At 37.6% G+C, this 16,987-nt stretch overlaps 1 long non-coding RNA gene across 1 annotated transcript; it reads right to left on the bottom strand.

Annotated features, from left to right (window-relative positions):
* Positions 1 to 410: 410 nt before the first annotated feature.
* Positions 411 to 16,268, bottom strand: LOC119728298. Its single transcript, XR_005271034.1, has 2 exons — positions 15,718 to 16,268; positions 411 to 3,438 (listed from the first exon to the last, which is right to left on the bottom strand). It is a non-coding gene; the product is annotated as an uncharacterized LOC119728298 (long non-coding RNA).
* Between the last annotated feature and the right edge of the window lie 719 nt (positions 16,269 to 16,987).

Raw genomic sequence — 16,987 nt, 5'->3', positions numbered from 1 at the left:
CTTTGCAAGTGCTAAATCAATTTTTTTAAACAGTAAACCTATATTATTCTTTGCTTTCAGCCTAAATTTTGCTGCTTCAAATTGAGAATATATTTGTTTCACCACCTCTGGTGGCTTTATTAGAGAACCAGCAATGAAATGTGTAAATAACAATGGAACAGCATTGATTTAAGAGTTACTCTGGAGATTTTCACAATAAATAAGACCAACACAATTGCCCTAGTATCATACGACACTATAAAATATCCAAGAAAACCTACAAAATTCACCATTTGAAAATCTTTTATTTTCATGGATCTCAGAACATGATGCCCAAGGAACTCTCTGAATGTCAAGTGAGCAATATCGGAGTAGGTACAGAAGTGTTCTCTTGAGTTGCCATTCCTGGAGTAGTGGACATGTACATCTGCTTTGTAGACAAACTAACCAATTGCCAAAGTTTAAAGGATCCTTACCATGTTGCAGTCTTCCGAGGTATCCACAATCACCCAGGGTGCAAGATTTCGAGGGAGCTGCATACATCACCAACAGTCAATTCACAAGCCGATGCAGATAGCGGGCAACCACCAACCTGTCAGCGTCTGCGGGCAGGGGACACACGTGCACGCACCAGGAGGGCCTGCATGTGGCTGGGCTTTATTGGTTTTTATTTACAGTGCCTGATGGTAAAAGACAATAATGCAAAAAAGGTTAATCAATTGATTTTTCCAAAATAAATGTTGCAAGTACATGTATAATCAGCACTGAGATACAATTGTGCCTGCGCTTACTTTGACCAGAATACTATATTTTTAAACTTTTGATTTTAAATGAAGAAAAGTTTCAACGCGGCAAAATCACCAAAATTGAACTCATCAATGCAGTATTAAAGCAAAAGACACGCCAAGTTTTTCAAACTCCATGTAGCAGCCTGTGATTAATATATAGCCATGCTTGTTTTGCATGGGTTGAATGATCTGATGGAAATCTTACATTTCTTGTACACTGTTTCCAAATGCGATCAGCTGTTTTCAGCATTAGACTTTTTGAACTCTAATTCAAATTCCTGAGCATCAGGGCTGATAATACACGTACATTTCAAACCAGGTGCAAGATGGGTAAAAACTTTAATATGAAGATTACATGTACTTTTTTTGTAGTACATTTAGCCAAATAAAATTTAACACCAACAAAAGACGTACTTTGCACTGACCTAGCAAATGTCTTAAACTGACCGCAATAGGATTCACAAACTGACTTTTTGTTGTCCAAAGAAGCAAATTACTTTGATTTTTTTCAATTATTTTAAATTTTTTAAGGTGATTTCAATGCTTGAGTTAAAATTGAACGTATCGCCATTTCAGGGGAAAAAACGAAAAAATCTTCAATTTCAAGAGACTTTCAATAGGAAAATATTTTGTCTTAAGTGTGTTCACTTGGAAGTGACGTCAATTACCCATCATGCACCTGGCTTTAAAGCATTTACCATTCAGGCACTGAATTTAAAATCAAATTACATGTAAATAAATGATGTAACCAGCCCTCACATTATAATGCATTATATGACATGTACATTTTTCAGTGAGAAAAGTGCGCTTGCAGTCAAACTTGAAATACACATCAACGAAAAGTGTGCATTTTTTCGGATCAGATGAACTTTCCCTCACGATTAAAAAAAAAGTGCTTTGCTGTTTTGGATAAAATTAAAACAAGGTATATTTGAGCAAAAATGACATGCTTTTGAACCCCAAGCAATAAGCCAAAATAACATGATTTTGTATTGCTGTCAATACTCATTGATTCTCTATGCACAATTACAAGATGTTCCGAGTTTCAAAGGTTGAATTTCAGAAAATAGTACCGACTTTCTCTTGGTTATCCTTTTTGAATATATTGCCTTTTATCTTCAATCTTTATAGACTGGCTACACGTGAGGACTGGTTACAAATGTTCAAGTCCATTCTGACGAAGAGCTGAAAACAATATTAGATGCCTTGATGTTTCACCCATTTGCAATTGTCAGCTTAGTACAGGAGTGTGAGTGACCGATGATAAAAAAAGAAGCTGTAAACAGCTGAAAAAGGCATAAAATGATGAACTGTGGAAATCTCCTATACTTCTGTACACAGCAAGTGAGGAAAAATGCTGAAATCCAAAACAAAAATGCCGAAATCAGCTAAAAAGCTGATATTTTACACCCCTATTAAAAGGTCCTTGAACAGTTAAACCATTCAAAAGTGATTGACAATTTTTGTCTGCCTGTGTACCTCTTGATCTTAGATGAATACGTTTTAGACCACTTTGCTGACAAAAAAGTAGCTACGACCTTTAAGAGCTCCGTCATCAAAATGGACTTGTTACTCTCACCCGATTCCCACCCTCAACCCTTTTTTTTCAGTGGCGTAGCTTTGATTACAAAGATGAGAATGCAAAATGCCAACTACACACATTGTAAGGTGGAAACTTAATGCGAACCAAGAATGATTGATTCTCACCATGTATCACAAGTGACATCCAACGTGAACCTAGCCACTGAAAAAAAAACAATTTTTTTTGTGATGACTCCTTTTCAAAAAAAAAATCAACAAGATCTTGGTTTGGTCAACTTTGAATTTTTTTCTAGATGGAACTAGAGGCTTACATTCAAGACATTTCTATCCGAAATGGTTAAATATTGAGTTTTGAGCGCTAATAGTTTTTACTTCCATGAAGGAAAAAAAGAGCTACGCCACTGATTATATCCCAACCCAATTTTCTAAACTTGGTTCTCTGCGACTTTCAAGTTAAATTGTGCATCAGCCGTTCAAGTCCTTGGCAATTTCAGTCAATATTGGAGCACTCTGGTACACAATCCATTGCAAAGTCAAGATATCCAGGGCTGAAGTACACTTCTTGCAGGATTAGCTTGTAGCTTCTTGGAGTGCACATGCACGTATGGTTCAGTCTGTAAAATGTTCAGATGGGAAGCATATCCACAGAGTTCACAATGAATCAGAAGCACTCCTGAGCGGTTTCAGTGATTCATGGCAGGGTGAGTCACAGAGTCTACCAACAGCATTTGAATTTGACACGAGTAGCCTTGTAGACTATGCTCCAGGCTCACCATCCACAAATGTACCAACAGTTTGTTTCTATAGTCAGTAACTCATGTCCTGTGCAATGTCCTGAGAGATACATCAGCAAAAGTTCCACATGATGATGCAAGCAGAGCCTGACGAGATGACAGAACTGAGTCCGTGATTGGGGTAAAACCTGTCTCCAGCTGTCTCTTGAATGGAGGAAGTCCATGGTCGACCCCATTGGAGAAATGAATAATGTGTTTATTCTATAGTCGGTATCTCTCTGTGAAATGTTCCACATGATGATGCCAGGCAGAGCCTGATGAGATGAACCAGGTTGATGATTGGAGTGTAACCTGTTTCCAGCAGTCTTGTCAAAGGGGGAAGTTCGCAGAACACCCTAACAAGAGAAAACAAACAGAAAGCTTTTGTCAAGACCATGTTCCATGTATCTCATGCTGTTTTTAAACTGTATATTTTCTGCATGAATTCACCAACTTGTTTTCAGGGGTTGAACTCAAGAAAAAAGGTTCACCTCCGCTCACTTTATGTGGATACAGGAATAGCCTGCCCAGCACAGGCACAGTGATTTGCAACAAGTCACAAACACAGAAAATAAAACATAAGAAAAAACGAAGCTGCAGAGGTAGGTTCAATGTAAGGTAGTGAACAAAGAGAATGAATAAAATTGGTTAAATTGGTGATTCTAAAGACCTATGTTTGTTTTCATCGTCTTTTAAAAAAAACCACCATAGCATTTTGCTCAAACCCTTTACGAATCTACATGTACAAACTTCTATATGTACAAAATGTATGTAGCACTCTTTAGGAACAGTGGTTGGGATCAACAGAGTCCTTAATCTTTACCTCTGTTGATTCTTACCGGTCTGGGGATTTTGATAAAATCAGGGAAAAATAAGACTAATGGGCAATTCCACGGTAACGGAAGGACGTTTTCACTCATTAAACAAAATTTCAAATGTGTGTATCACAGACACTGTTCATAGTTACAGCAAACAAATGTCACAATTGTATTGCTATAATGCTACTTTCATTTTCCACACTTTTGGGGGGCATGAATGCCTCCCGTTTATGAATTATGAATATTAATGAGGTCGGTAACGGAAGGACGGTAAAACGGACAAGGGTTTTCCAACTTACTCGCATTTTGCGTAAACTCTGTGAATTTTATGGGGCAATTATATTTTAAAGGTAAGAAATGGAATCCCTGAAGCTTTATCTATACTATACCGCCTTTCATTTGACTGTAAGTGTTTCGGTAATATAATTACAACGTTTTAAGCAGATTATGATTTGGTAACGGAAGGACGGTAACGGAAGGACAAAAGGTTTACTCAATTATAGCATGAACAAAATGTGAATTTACACTAATTATACAAGTGAAACAAATTGCTGAAATGTGTAACTGAATGAGAAACCAACAATATGCAGACCTGGCATAAATAATTATACCCAAGAAACTATTGAGATAAAGATAGAAGCCTGCTAATTAATGATAACAAAAGAAAAACGAAAACCACCCAAAACACATAATTCACGAACACAAGACAACTACAGAAATGGACTTCAAACCCGTCACCTCAATCCTTAAAAGTTTAAATACACAGTTTTTGAGCACTTGAGTATATTGGTGACATGTTCACCAACAACTTTTAATAATAATACCGGTAGGTTCAGTGGTTTACCTAAAGAGTGGGGGGGGGGGGGGGGGGCGACCAGCCTACATGTACATTTAAGGTAAAAACATCTACCGGTAGAACTGATTGCTTCAGTTAGGTGTTGCTTTTAATTGAACTCTAAAATCATTGTTTGAAATCAAATTACAATGATTTAGAGTAGTAACAATTAATTTACAAACATCCAAACTGAAATTGTTAACTTGGGCATAATTTGTCAAAGATTGCACCTCACATGTCTTACACATGTAAATTGAATGAAAGTGCCCCAAAGTACCGGTACTTTCTGCCATCTCATTTTTGACTTAATCTGCTTCTGGAATGGCTTCACAGAATTTGTATCTTTCTCTATTGTCCATGAATGGTGATGGCAGCAACTTTATGATTTGATTTTCTGCAACAACTCCATACATACAAGTACTGGTACGTCAGCATATAAATGTATTCACATGTACATTGTACATGTTGTACATGCCTGTGCTTTCCTTTGTAATAAACACCTTGCCCTGCTTATCCCGCTTTTGTGAAGGTGGGTCACATGAATGTCCTTTCAATGCTCATTATACATGCATGTATTTGCAGTGATTTTCATTTTTCAAACATGAGCGCAAATGTCGTAACATTTGATAAAAATACGATTTGTCCTTCCGTTACCGTCCTTCCGTTACCAATTTGGTAACGGAAGGACGTGATTTAATTAATTGTAATTAAAAAACGAGAAGTACAGCAGTGTCAGTTATAATGTCATATTGAAGGCCTACCTAAACTTGCTTTACACAATAACTTTCAATGCATTCATACTGCAAGTTTTAAAAATAAATTAAAAATATGTATTTTTTCGGTAACGGAAGGACATTTTCGAAGGCTGAAATATTAGAAGTCACTGAAGCGAAGCAAATTACGCAAAATGTTAAAAACAAGTTTTAGTCGGTTTTTCAAGACCAGTACTTTCTCATGACAGAAACTGATGGCATTAGTACATATTTTTGTGTGTGTTTTGGTAGAATACTTTCATATCACTATTAATCACATTTTTAGGATTAAAACAGGATTATTACATAATCCTATTTTTTGGTACCGAAATGTATAAAAAATAAAATTCCGACTTCAAATCTTGAAAATATAGACTTTTAGCTTTCATTTGATGCCAAATTTGTTTAAGTCACATGTATTTGAATTTTTTGGTGTCATGTCCACTTTGGTGTGGAATTGCCCTAATGGCATGCTCTGGCAGGCCTTGGATGACATCATAATTGTACTTGCAAAGACTAAAACTGTCTTCAATTACATCGTAGTTCCAAATCCAAAGCAAATTAAATAATTCCTATGCAAAAGGTTAAACTCAGATAGTATAAGATTGTGTACTGGAGCAGGGTTCTAGCCAGGATGAATTTAAAGGATAGGGGCTAGCGGCGAAGGATCCTGCGAGCGCGAAGCCCTTACGGTGTGGGGTGCGGGGCCCGCTCAAGGGCCCCGAATTTTTTTGACATTCTAGATGCTCTGTGGTGCAATCTAAGGCCATTTGGAAGCATATTTTATGATCGGAAAAAGAGCGAAACCCCTAAGTTACAGAATGCTGCAGAAAGTGGGCCTGTTGAATTTTGGGTGTTTTTTTTTTAAAATTATTTCAATTACAAGTAAAACTAGAGGGTCGCGTTTGTTGTTACAAACGCAGAGTGGTCGGGTAGACAAGCATTTCATTCGACATTTTCCAATTAAGTTATGAATATGTTTATGTCAGAAAAAAAGGACCAAAAACTTCAACATTTCCAGTACCAATTATTTTGTATAAAAAGAATGTGTTTTTTTAAGGTATCATAAATTTCAGTTAACAGTTAGCAACACGTAAGTTATTTCCGGTTTGATGGCGTCATCAGTCAAAATAGGGAAGGGAGGACACTTGTTTATTATTTAGTAAAAATAACGCATGGAAATATGGAAATTAAGTGTATGTAATAATAACAGATAACTTCCGGTTTGATGACGTCACAGTATTTGGAAGCAAAAGGTCAATATTAAGTGTAACAGATGTCATTTTTGGGGGGCAAAAAAGTCATGAGACAGAGATCAAGCGATGGATTTAAATTCAAAATAAAATGATCATTGTTGAATTCTCCCTACAGTAACTTCCGGTCTGATGATGTCATGATTATGAAACCTTGCAAATTCATTTGTGGTTGCATAAGGGGATATATAGGGGCAATATATGGTAAAAATTTGATTGAGGGTTGTAACATTTTAAAAGATTAAACGGTTTTCAATGTGCTGCTAGAGGGTGCCCTTTAGTGGGATGACGTCAAATTATGTTTTTTGTGATTGGCATTCCTCACTTAACTCTTCCATAATATATTTGTCTGTAGTAAAATGCTTCCGTTTTAGAGTTAGATTCAGTTTCTATTGCACTTCCGGTAACACCGGAAGTAAAGGTCAAGCAGTTTTGTGCCCGGGAATAAGAAATGTTGTTCAAGGCACCGTCTACAACCTCACGAAAAAACGAACACGATACTCTATTTAGTTCAATAGATATAGGTCAAAGTATTTTGTCAAATCGTGCAATCAAATCGCTTGTAATTCGATACCTGATGACGTCATGATGACGTAACAACATTTATAAAATTTTCGTAACATGGTACAAGTTCACACTAGGTTTTATGATCATACCGTAAACCGTTCGGAAGAAATTGTGCTTTTTTTTCGATTTCAGGCTAATGTCTTCATTTTGAATTCACCGAACTTTGACCCTCCGGTAGACCCGGAAGTAAAGGTCAAGCGAGTTTACGTACAGACAAAAAATGTTTATCAATTTATAGTCTATCTGATTACAAGGTTGGAGCATAATTGATCATTTTTGATTCATAGAGTTTATTATTTTCTCAAAGTTAACAACCACGGTAAGGGGGTGCAATTTATTACTGGACATAATAGTTTTAGCCTGAACTATTTCCATTGCACTACGAAAGCTATACACAAAATGGCCACAAAAAGTGAATAAAAACTACCTTAATTAATGTCAATATATTTACGTTCTATAATTCTTTAAAAAAGAATGGAAAATTCAGGTCGTTCGTATCATATGCACAACGCTAGTCAAGACGGGAAGCTGGCCAAAACTCCGAAGTGTGTGATGCACTGTGCATGTGTGGCCCGCGGCCAACAGACCCCGTTTAACGGTCGAAAATTTCGGGAAACACGCTGCATTGTATCACTCCAATTACGAGTAGTGAGATCTCAAAATGAACTCTTGAACACGGAAAATACATACACAGACAACCTAGATCAATTCTGTGAATTAACTTGCAAAAAATGTTCTTTCTCCATTGGTGTTTTCTTGGCATTTTTACGATGTCGGATCCGACCAGTTGACAGTGCACATACTTGCAATGCAGAGCCATGCTACTATGATCACGTAGGTGTGCACAGACTCGTTACCGCATTTTCATCATGTCTTCTAAATTGGCGCGGAGGGAACCAGTCATCGCCGCATTGGGCTGGGTTTACGCACATATGATTATAGTCACCGTGACATCGAATTGCGAAGTAGTTATATCACGAAGCGAATTTGTAAAAATAATGGTTTCTTTTGAAAAATAGGCCTCATAATCTACAACTGAAGTTCATGGAATACAACATGCAATAAAAGTTAGCCTTGGCCCCGAAGCCTATGTTTAGAGTCAAAAAAATTAAACCTGGCGGCTGGATTTTAAAGCTTGGCGGTGACTTCTAATACATGGCGGGCGCCGCAGAAAACATGGCGGGGCGCCAGGTTTGTTTTACATGTTGGAGAACACTGAATATACGATCGTACTTTCTTCAAAAAACAGCTAGCACGATGCACGGGCGAATCCATTAATTTCGTAAGGGGTGATTTAGTGCCGGTTTTGCATTTTACGTCGTTTCTTGAATACATTTCCATATATTGTGACGTACATGTAGAACAACTGACTGTCGTATACAGACTCTATAAAAAGTACTAGTTTTCTTTTCTTCTATGGAAATATTGATAATTATTGTTCCCAAGACAATACACCCCTTTATTACCAAAAAATGGTTTGGTCCGATCATACAGTGTGCATGTTGCATGCGTGTCCGGGGCACGCATGCAATCACATCGGACTCCAACGAAAGAGTTTGCTCTCACACGCGTACGTACACATGGCCCACTGGCCGGCCAGCGCGGCAGTGTATACCGCCAGCGCTCGGTAGCGAACCTCGGTATCTTTTCGTGGGATGTGCTTCCACTGTTCGTTTAAAAAAATGATTTGCCTCAGGTAACAATTGATAATTCATTTCAGCAACAGATCTTATTTTATACCAGTACATTTAATACACAAGTAGTGAGAAAACCTTGGGTAGTTTTTTTTTGTCACGGAAAATGTGAAGCGTATCGATATCATATCGGTTAACTTCAAGCGTATCGGATTTTTTTTCGAAGGGTAGCAGCCCGATATCCTATTGTTTGCCTGGCTAGAAGCCTGGTAATGACAACGGACTAACAAAGAGATCGATGTTGTTATTGCCCTTGTTAACAATATTAGTCGAAAAATAAAAACTACAGGTTCGCGTTTGTTGTTACAAACGCAGGCAATTTGTTAATTAAACACTGCCGAGTTGAGTAATGAATATGTTTTTGTAAGAACAAGGATCACAAATTAAATCCGTTCCAGTACAATCAATTATTTTGTTTCAAAAATGCATCTTTAACGGTGTGATAAATTTGAGTAAACATTCAAGTTATTTCTGGCTTAATGACGTCATTATTCAAAAACGGGAAGTGAATACTGATTTCGTTCGGAGTGGATAAATATTCGTTGTGAAGTTGAATAACGTATGAAAATATGGAAAATATAACTGTATGTATTCATAACACCTAACTCCGGTTTGATGACGTCACAGTATTCGGAAGCAAAAGGTAAACATTGTAAAGGATATCGTTATTTGGGCTACGAAGATATACAACATGAATCAAATGATAGAATTATATTTAAAATAGTTTTCAAATTCTCATAGAAGTAACTTCCAGTATAATGACGTCATAAATTTGAAACCTTGCCAAATTATCTGTGGTTAATCAAAGAATATCAAGGGTCGATTTTGTGAAATTTTAACGGATGGTTTTCAAATTAAGAAAGCAAACCCTTATTAATATGCCGCTAGGGGGCGCCCTTTTGAAAGATGACGTCATCACACTGTTTTGTGTCTGGCATTCCTCAAACACTTTCATAAATATATGTGTGTAGTAAAATGCTTCCCCTTTTGAGTTATACTCGGTTTTTATTGCACTTCCGGTAACACCGGAAGTAAAGGTCAAGCGGTTTGCGTCCAGGGACAAGAATTGTTTCTAACAGCATAGTCTACAACCTCACGAAAAAATGAACACGTTACTCCATTTAGTTCAAAAGATATAGCACAAACTATTTTGTCAAAATTTGCCCTGAAATCACTTGTAATTTGATCCCTGATGACGTCATGATGACGTAACAAAATCTATAGCATCTTCGTAGCATGGTACAAGTTCACAATAGGTTTCGGGGTCATACCGTGAACGGTTAGGAAGAAATTCTGCTTTGTTTTGATTTCAGGCTAAAGTCTTCATTTTAAATTCACCTAACTTTGACCTTCCGGTAGACCCGGAAGTAACGGTCAAACGAGTTCACGTACACAACAAAAAATGTTTATCAATTCATGGTCTATCCGATTACGGAATAAAAACATCATTGGTTATTTTGTTCAAGAGTTATACATGTAGGTGAAAGTAATTGATCACTTTTTCAGCTGAAATCACTTGTAATTTGACACCCGATGACGTCATCATGGCGTCAGAGTAATATGCACCACTAGGGATGAGGGTCGATATATATTGAAAGTTACAGGTTCATATCATGGACCGTTTAGGAGAAAAAACGCGGAGAAGTATTGTCCGGAAAAAAAATATAGATTTACTAGAGGTTCGCGTTTGTTGTTACAAACGCAGAGTGGTCGGGCAGGCATTTTTTTCATTAAACACTGCCGAGTTCAGTTATAAATATTTTTATGTAAGAACAAAGGATAACAAAATTAAATCCTTTCCAGTACAATCAATAATATTGTGATAAAATTCAGTAAACATAATAATTATGTACACAAACAAGTTATTTCTTGCTGGATGACGACATTATTCAAAACGGGAAGTGAATACTGATTTAGTTCGGAATGGATAGATGTTCATTAGGAAGTTAAATAACGTATGAAAATATGGAAAACATAAGTGCTTGCATTCATAACACTTAACTTCCGGTTTTATGACGTCAAAGTATTTGGAAGCAAAAAGTGAACATTATAATGGATATCATTATTTGGGCTACGAAGATATACGACATGGATCGATATAAATTAAATTTAAAATTAGTTGTTTTCAAATTCTCATAAAAGGTATTTCCGGTCTGATGACCTCATGAATTTGAAACCTTGCCAACTTATTTGTAGTTCATGAAAGAATATCAAAGGCTGATTTAGTAAAATTTGAATGGATGATTTTCAAATTATAGAAAGCAAACACTGTTTTATGTGCCGCTAGGGGCGCCCTTTCGAAAGGTGACGTCATCACAATGCTTTTTTTTTGTCTGGCATTCATCACTTAACACCAGTTATCAAAATGATATATGTGTAGTAAAATGCTTTCGCCTTTGAATTATATTCGGATTTCATTGCACTTCCAGTAACACCGGAAGTGAAGGTCAAGCGGTTTTATGCCCGGGGACAAGAAATGTTTCTCATGGCATAGTCTACAACCTTACGAAAAAACGAACACGATACTCAATTTAGTTCGAAAGATATGGCAGAAACTATTTTGTTAGAATTTACCCTGAAATAGCTTGTAATTTGATACCTGATGACGTCATGATGACATAACATTTATAACATCTTCGTTACATGGTACAAGTTGACACTAGGTTTCTGGATCATACCGTAAACCGTTCGGAAGAAATTCTGCTTTGTTTTGATTTCAGGCTAAAGTCTTCATTTAGTGAATTCACCTTACTTTGACCTTCCGGTAGACCCGGAAGTAAAGGTCAAGCGAGTTCACGTACACAATAAAAAATGTTTATCAATTCATGGTCTATCTGATAGCAGAATACAAACACTATTGATGATTTTGATCAAGAGTTATAGATGAAAGCAATTGGTCACTTTTTCAGCTAAAATTGCTTGTAATTTGACACCCGATGACGTCATCATGACGTCAGAGTAATATGCACCACTAGGGATGAGGGTCGATATATATTGAAAGTTACAAGTTCATATCATGAACCGTTTAGGAGAAAAGCCGCGGAGAAGTATTGTCCGGAAAAAAAATAAAGATTTATCAGAACAATAACAGAGAGTGGTCGGGTTGTGCCCGACCACTCAACTAGAGGTTCGCGTTTGTTGTTACAAACGCAGAGTGGTCAGGCAGGCAATTTGTACATGAAACACTGCCGAGTTAAGTTATGATTATGTTTATGTAACAACAAAGGATCACGAAATTAAATCCTTTCCATCACAATAAATTGTTTTGTTGCGAAATGCATCTTTAACGGTGTGCTACATGTACATTTCCGTAAACATTTTATGTACACATACGAGTTATTTGTGGCTTGATGACGTCATTATTAAAACAAGTCAGGTGTGTTTACAAACACAAATGCCCCGCAACCGTGACTATTCCCATGACATAACACCACTCTTTTAACATCAACTTACAAATGTACATGTACCTTGGTCACATGGAACGTTCATTGACAGCATTAGTGTCTTCTGTAGGTTTTATATGAATTAATCACATGTAAAGTATTTCTCAAGTTACACACCCACCCACCCACGCACCCACCCACCCACGGAAGGACAAGGCGAAAACAGTATGCCCCTTCGGCTTCGCTGCGGGGCATAAAAATGGGAAATGAATACTGATTTAGTTTGGAGTGGATAAATGATTATTGTGAAGTTAAATAACGTATGCAAATATGGAAAATATAACTGTATGTATTTATAACACCTAACTTCCGGTTTCATGACGTCACTAGTATTTGGAAGCAAAAGGTTAACATTAATTGTTATGGTATCGTTATTTGGGGAACGAAGATATATACGACATGGATCAAATGATAGAATTCAATTTAAAATATGATCATTTTCAAATTCTCATCGACGTTACTTTCCGGTATGATGACGTCATGAATTTGAAACCTTGCTAAGTTATCTGTGGTTGATCAAAGAATATCTAGGGGCGATTTGGTAAAATTGGAACAGATGTTTTTCAGATTAAAGAAAACAAACACAATTTTATGTGCCGCTAGGGGGCGCCCTTTCGGATTATGACATCATCACACTGTTTTTTGCGACTTGCATTTCTCACTAAACACTTGCATAATATATATGTCTGTAGTAAAATGCTTCCGCTTTTGCGTTATATTCAGTTTTCATTGCACTTCCGGTAACACCGGAAGTAAAGGTCAAGCTGTTTTGTGTCCGAGAACAAGAAATGTTTCTCACGGCATAGTCTACAACCTCACGAAAAAATGAACACGATACTCTATTTAGTTCATAAGATATAGTGCAAACTATTTTGTCCAAATTTGCCCTTAAATCGCTTGTAATTTGAACCTGATGATGTCATGATGACGTAACAAAATCTATATAGCATCTTCATAGCATGGTACAAGTTTACACTATGTTTTATGATCATACCATAAACCGTTCGGAAGAAATTTTGCTTTGTTTTGATTCCAAACTAACGTCTTCATTTTGAATTCACCTAACTTTGACCTTCTGGTAGCCCCGGAAGGAAAGGTCAACGACTTTGACTTTATAATCAAAAATGTTTATCAAGATATTGTCCATCAGATCACAAAGTATGAACGTGATCGTTCATTTTGTTCATGTGTTATAATTGACGGAAAATTGTCATATTTTGACCAAAAATTGCTTGTAATTTGACACCCGATGACGTCATCGTGATGTCAGAGTAACATACACCACTTGGAATGAGGGTCATTATATATTGAAAGTTACAAGTTCCTATTATAAACCGTCTAGGAGAAAACCCACGGAGAAGTATTGTCCGGAAAAAAAAACACACACCAAAGATTAATACGAACGATTTCAAAGATAGGTCGGGTTGTGCCGGCCACTCAAAGAAAGAAAGAAAGATTAATCGCAACAAATCCAAAGAGTGGTCGGGTTCTCAAAAAAAAATGCAACACAGTAGTCAGCATTAGATGTCTTTCAAAAAGCACTCATTACGTCAAGTTTACCTTTTCATGAAATCTTTGCCATTATTGTCAAACCCTGATAACAGTGATTGATAAGAGAACTGTTTATAAACAACATCCTTTTTCATAAGGAAAAATGTAGGTCTCAAGTTTCATTGTCTTCCATTACTCATAATGATATAGGGAGCTTTTACAGGAAAATTGCAAAAAAGTGGTGGAAACATGAAGAAACACAATTCAAAGCACGACTAAGATGATCATGATTGGCGAGAAATACGAACATTGAAAATGAGAAATAAACACCAGGAATTGCTGCCAGCGAGTTAGCGCATGGCCCGGCAGCCTGTGCCGGCGAATGACAACATTTTCCCGCAGCACTTGAGAGAGTATGCAACCCACCATGTGGCGTCTGACTGGAGTGCTACAAATCTTGCTTTGTGGCAACAGATGCTGATTTGTTTTGTCCCAAGAATAAATAAGTCCTTTTTTACAACACAACTAAACAAATTGTTGTGATTACTAACGATTAGTAACGTCAAAACATCAAATACACGATCGTATTTTCTTCAAAAACAGCTAGCACGATGCACGGGCGAATCCATTAATTTCGTAAGGGGTGATTTAGTGCCAGTTTTGCGTTTTACGTCATTTCTTGAATACATTTCCAGAAAAAAAAATATATTGTGACGTAGAACAACTGACTGTCGTATAAAGAAATGTTTCAGACTCCATAAGAAGTATTTATAATTATTGTTCCCAAGACAGTACACCCCTTTATTGCCAAAAAATGGTTTGGTCCGATCATACAGCGTGCGTGTTGCATGCATGACCGGGGCACGCATGCAAATCACATCGGATTCCAACGAAAGAGTTCGCTCACGCATGGCCCGCCGGCCGGCCAGCGCGGCAGTGTATACCACCAGCGCTCGGTAGCGAACCTCCGGTATCTTTTCGTGGGATGTGCTTCCACTGTTCGTTTAAAAAAATGATTTGAGTCAGGTAACAATTGATAATTCGTTTCAGCAACAGATCTTATTTTATACCAGTACATTTAATACACAAGTAGTGAGAAAACCTTGGGTAGTTTTTTTTTGTCACGAAAAATGTGAAGCGTATCGATATCATATCGGTTAACTTCAAGCGTATCGGATTTTTTCGAAGCGTATCGGCCCGATATCCTATTGTATGCCTGGCTAGAAGCCTGTACTGGAGCCCAATTAGGTGAAGTAAAAAAAAATATGTTTAGCGTCCTGCCTTTTTGAAGAAAAGGAAGGAGGAGGCCCTTCCCCCCCCCCCCCACTCCCCCTCCAAGATGGGTGCCAGCTTTTTTTTTTTAAATGGCCGCCTCTTGGACTCAGGAAATGACATACCAGCTTTAGGCCTATATGGGCTAGATGCAACAGACAAAGCGGCCAAAATGATGTCACTGTTTAAAATGTATCATTTTTTCGTTAAAAAATAAAGGAAAAAAAAGGAGGCGGCCTACAAAAAGGAAGCTGGCGGGGCCACTACACATGGTTTTTTTTTAACTTCACCTTAGTCAGCTGATTTTCAATTGATTTGAAAAGGGAATCGTACAATATGTTGTTTGGCTGGTCTAATATTTCTTTCAAATGTATCAGTCAAAAATCTTCAAGCCTTGAGCTAAATCTACACCAGCTTTCAACAAATCTTTGTCAATGACATGTACATGTAAGTAAATACATTTTGAGCACCAAAATCAGCATCTGTGAGTATTCTAAGTGGTTCTCTTACCTCTGGGCTTGTCTCCTGTCATTAGTCTCAGGAACGGCTGGTTGCTGCATCCATTACACAACTCATCACACCCACAGCTCAATGTGTGCCTCGTTTGACATCTAGTCATGGTTGGTGCCAAAATGGTGCAGAAAAACTGAAAACAGTCCAAGTCCTTGAAGCTTTTGTCACAGATGTTTCATCCTAGTGAGGCGACTGTGCCACAAACATTATGATCAATGGAAGAACAGTGTGTATTTCCAGCACGTATGGTGCTACGTTATGTTCTGTAGACTACCTGTACGTACTCATGGTGTTTCGACACAGCATCAGGAATCAACTGAAGAATTTTGGTTGCTGTTGTCCTTTCAAAATCCATTGCCATCTTGCTCGCTGATGGATTACTGTCCAATAAAGTGTTTCGTTTTTTACGGCTGCACGCTAATCTGCTGATGCTAAGTAATACTACAACTTTCATCGCTGGCAATGCTCATCAAACACCAAGGGCCTGCTGGCTGAATAACTTGCTGGAGATGGGAGGATAGTGGGCGGCTTCCTTGGTAAGCAGGCTGACTTCCTAAAAGAGACATGGGGAAAAAAATATGACATTAATTTAAATTCCAATCAAAATATTTCTTATTTTACCATGGGAATTGCAGAAGACTTTTGCCAAACAGTTACCATACTTTATTTGTGCAAACCAAAATGGACGTATTCAATCAGTGAAATTTGTTCTGTAATGGCATTCTCAGTTGCTCAGCATAGGCGTACCCAGAGGGGGGGGGGGGGGAGGGGAGGGGGGAACCGCATTTTAACGCTATGTTGGACTCCGTTGGATTCAGCAGACAACTGAAAATGAGGCACAGTGGATTGAGCAGGAAAGTCCGGTTGGACTCTGTTGGATATAGCAGGGTAGTCCTGAGGAAGTACTAGGAGGTTAGGGTTAAGGTGGGGTTAAAGGAGGACAAACTGTGAAAATATTATGTGCAAATACAAATAAATTACAAGGTCAGCTGTCTCACAAACAACATTGAACAAAATTGTCAGCACAAAAGTACAGCATCAGCTCCAATAGCACATAGCAACATGAGAAGTCCAATGAAGGCCTGTGATTGGTTGTAAGTTGTCCTTAATTTGCATATGCAAATCTGTACTAAAATGTTACCTTATATGGTAATAAAACTCAATGTTCTAGGCTGACTGAACTCCCTCCTGGCTGGCTGAGTGTTTGTGTATCAATGAGGTATAAATTGTTTGTGTATAAATTGATGTAGTTCTGAGTTTTGGGAAT

This window comes from Patiria miniata, unplaced genomic scaffold, assembly GCF_015706575.1.
Source record: "Patiria miniata isolate m_02_andy unplaced genomic scaffold, ASM1570657v1 HiC_scaffold_20, whole genome shotgun sequence".
Taxonomy (NCBI): domain Eukaryota; kingdom Metazoa; phylum Echinodermata; class Asteroidea; order Valvatida; family Asterinidae; genus Patiria; species Patiria miniata.
Note: the sequence above shows the minus strand (reverse complement) of the source record. Positions and strands in the feature narration are given on the sequence as shown.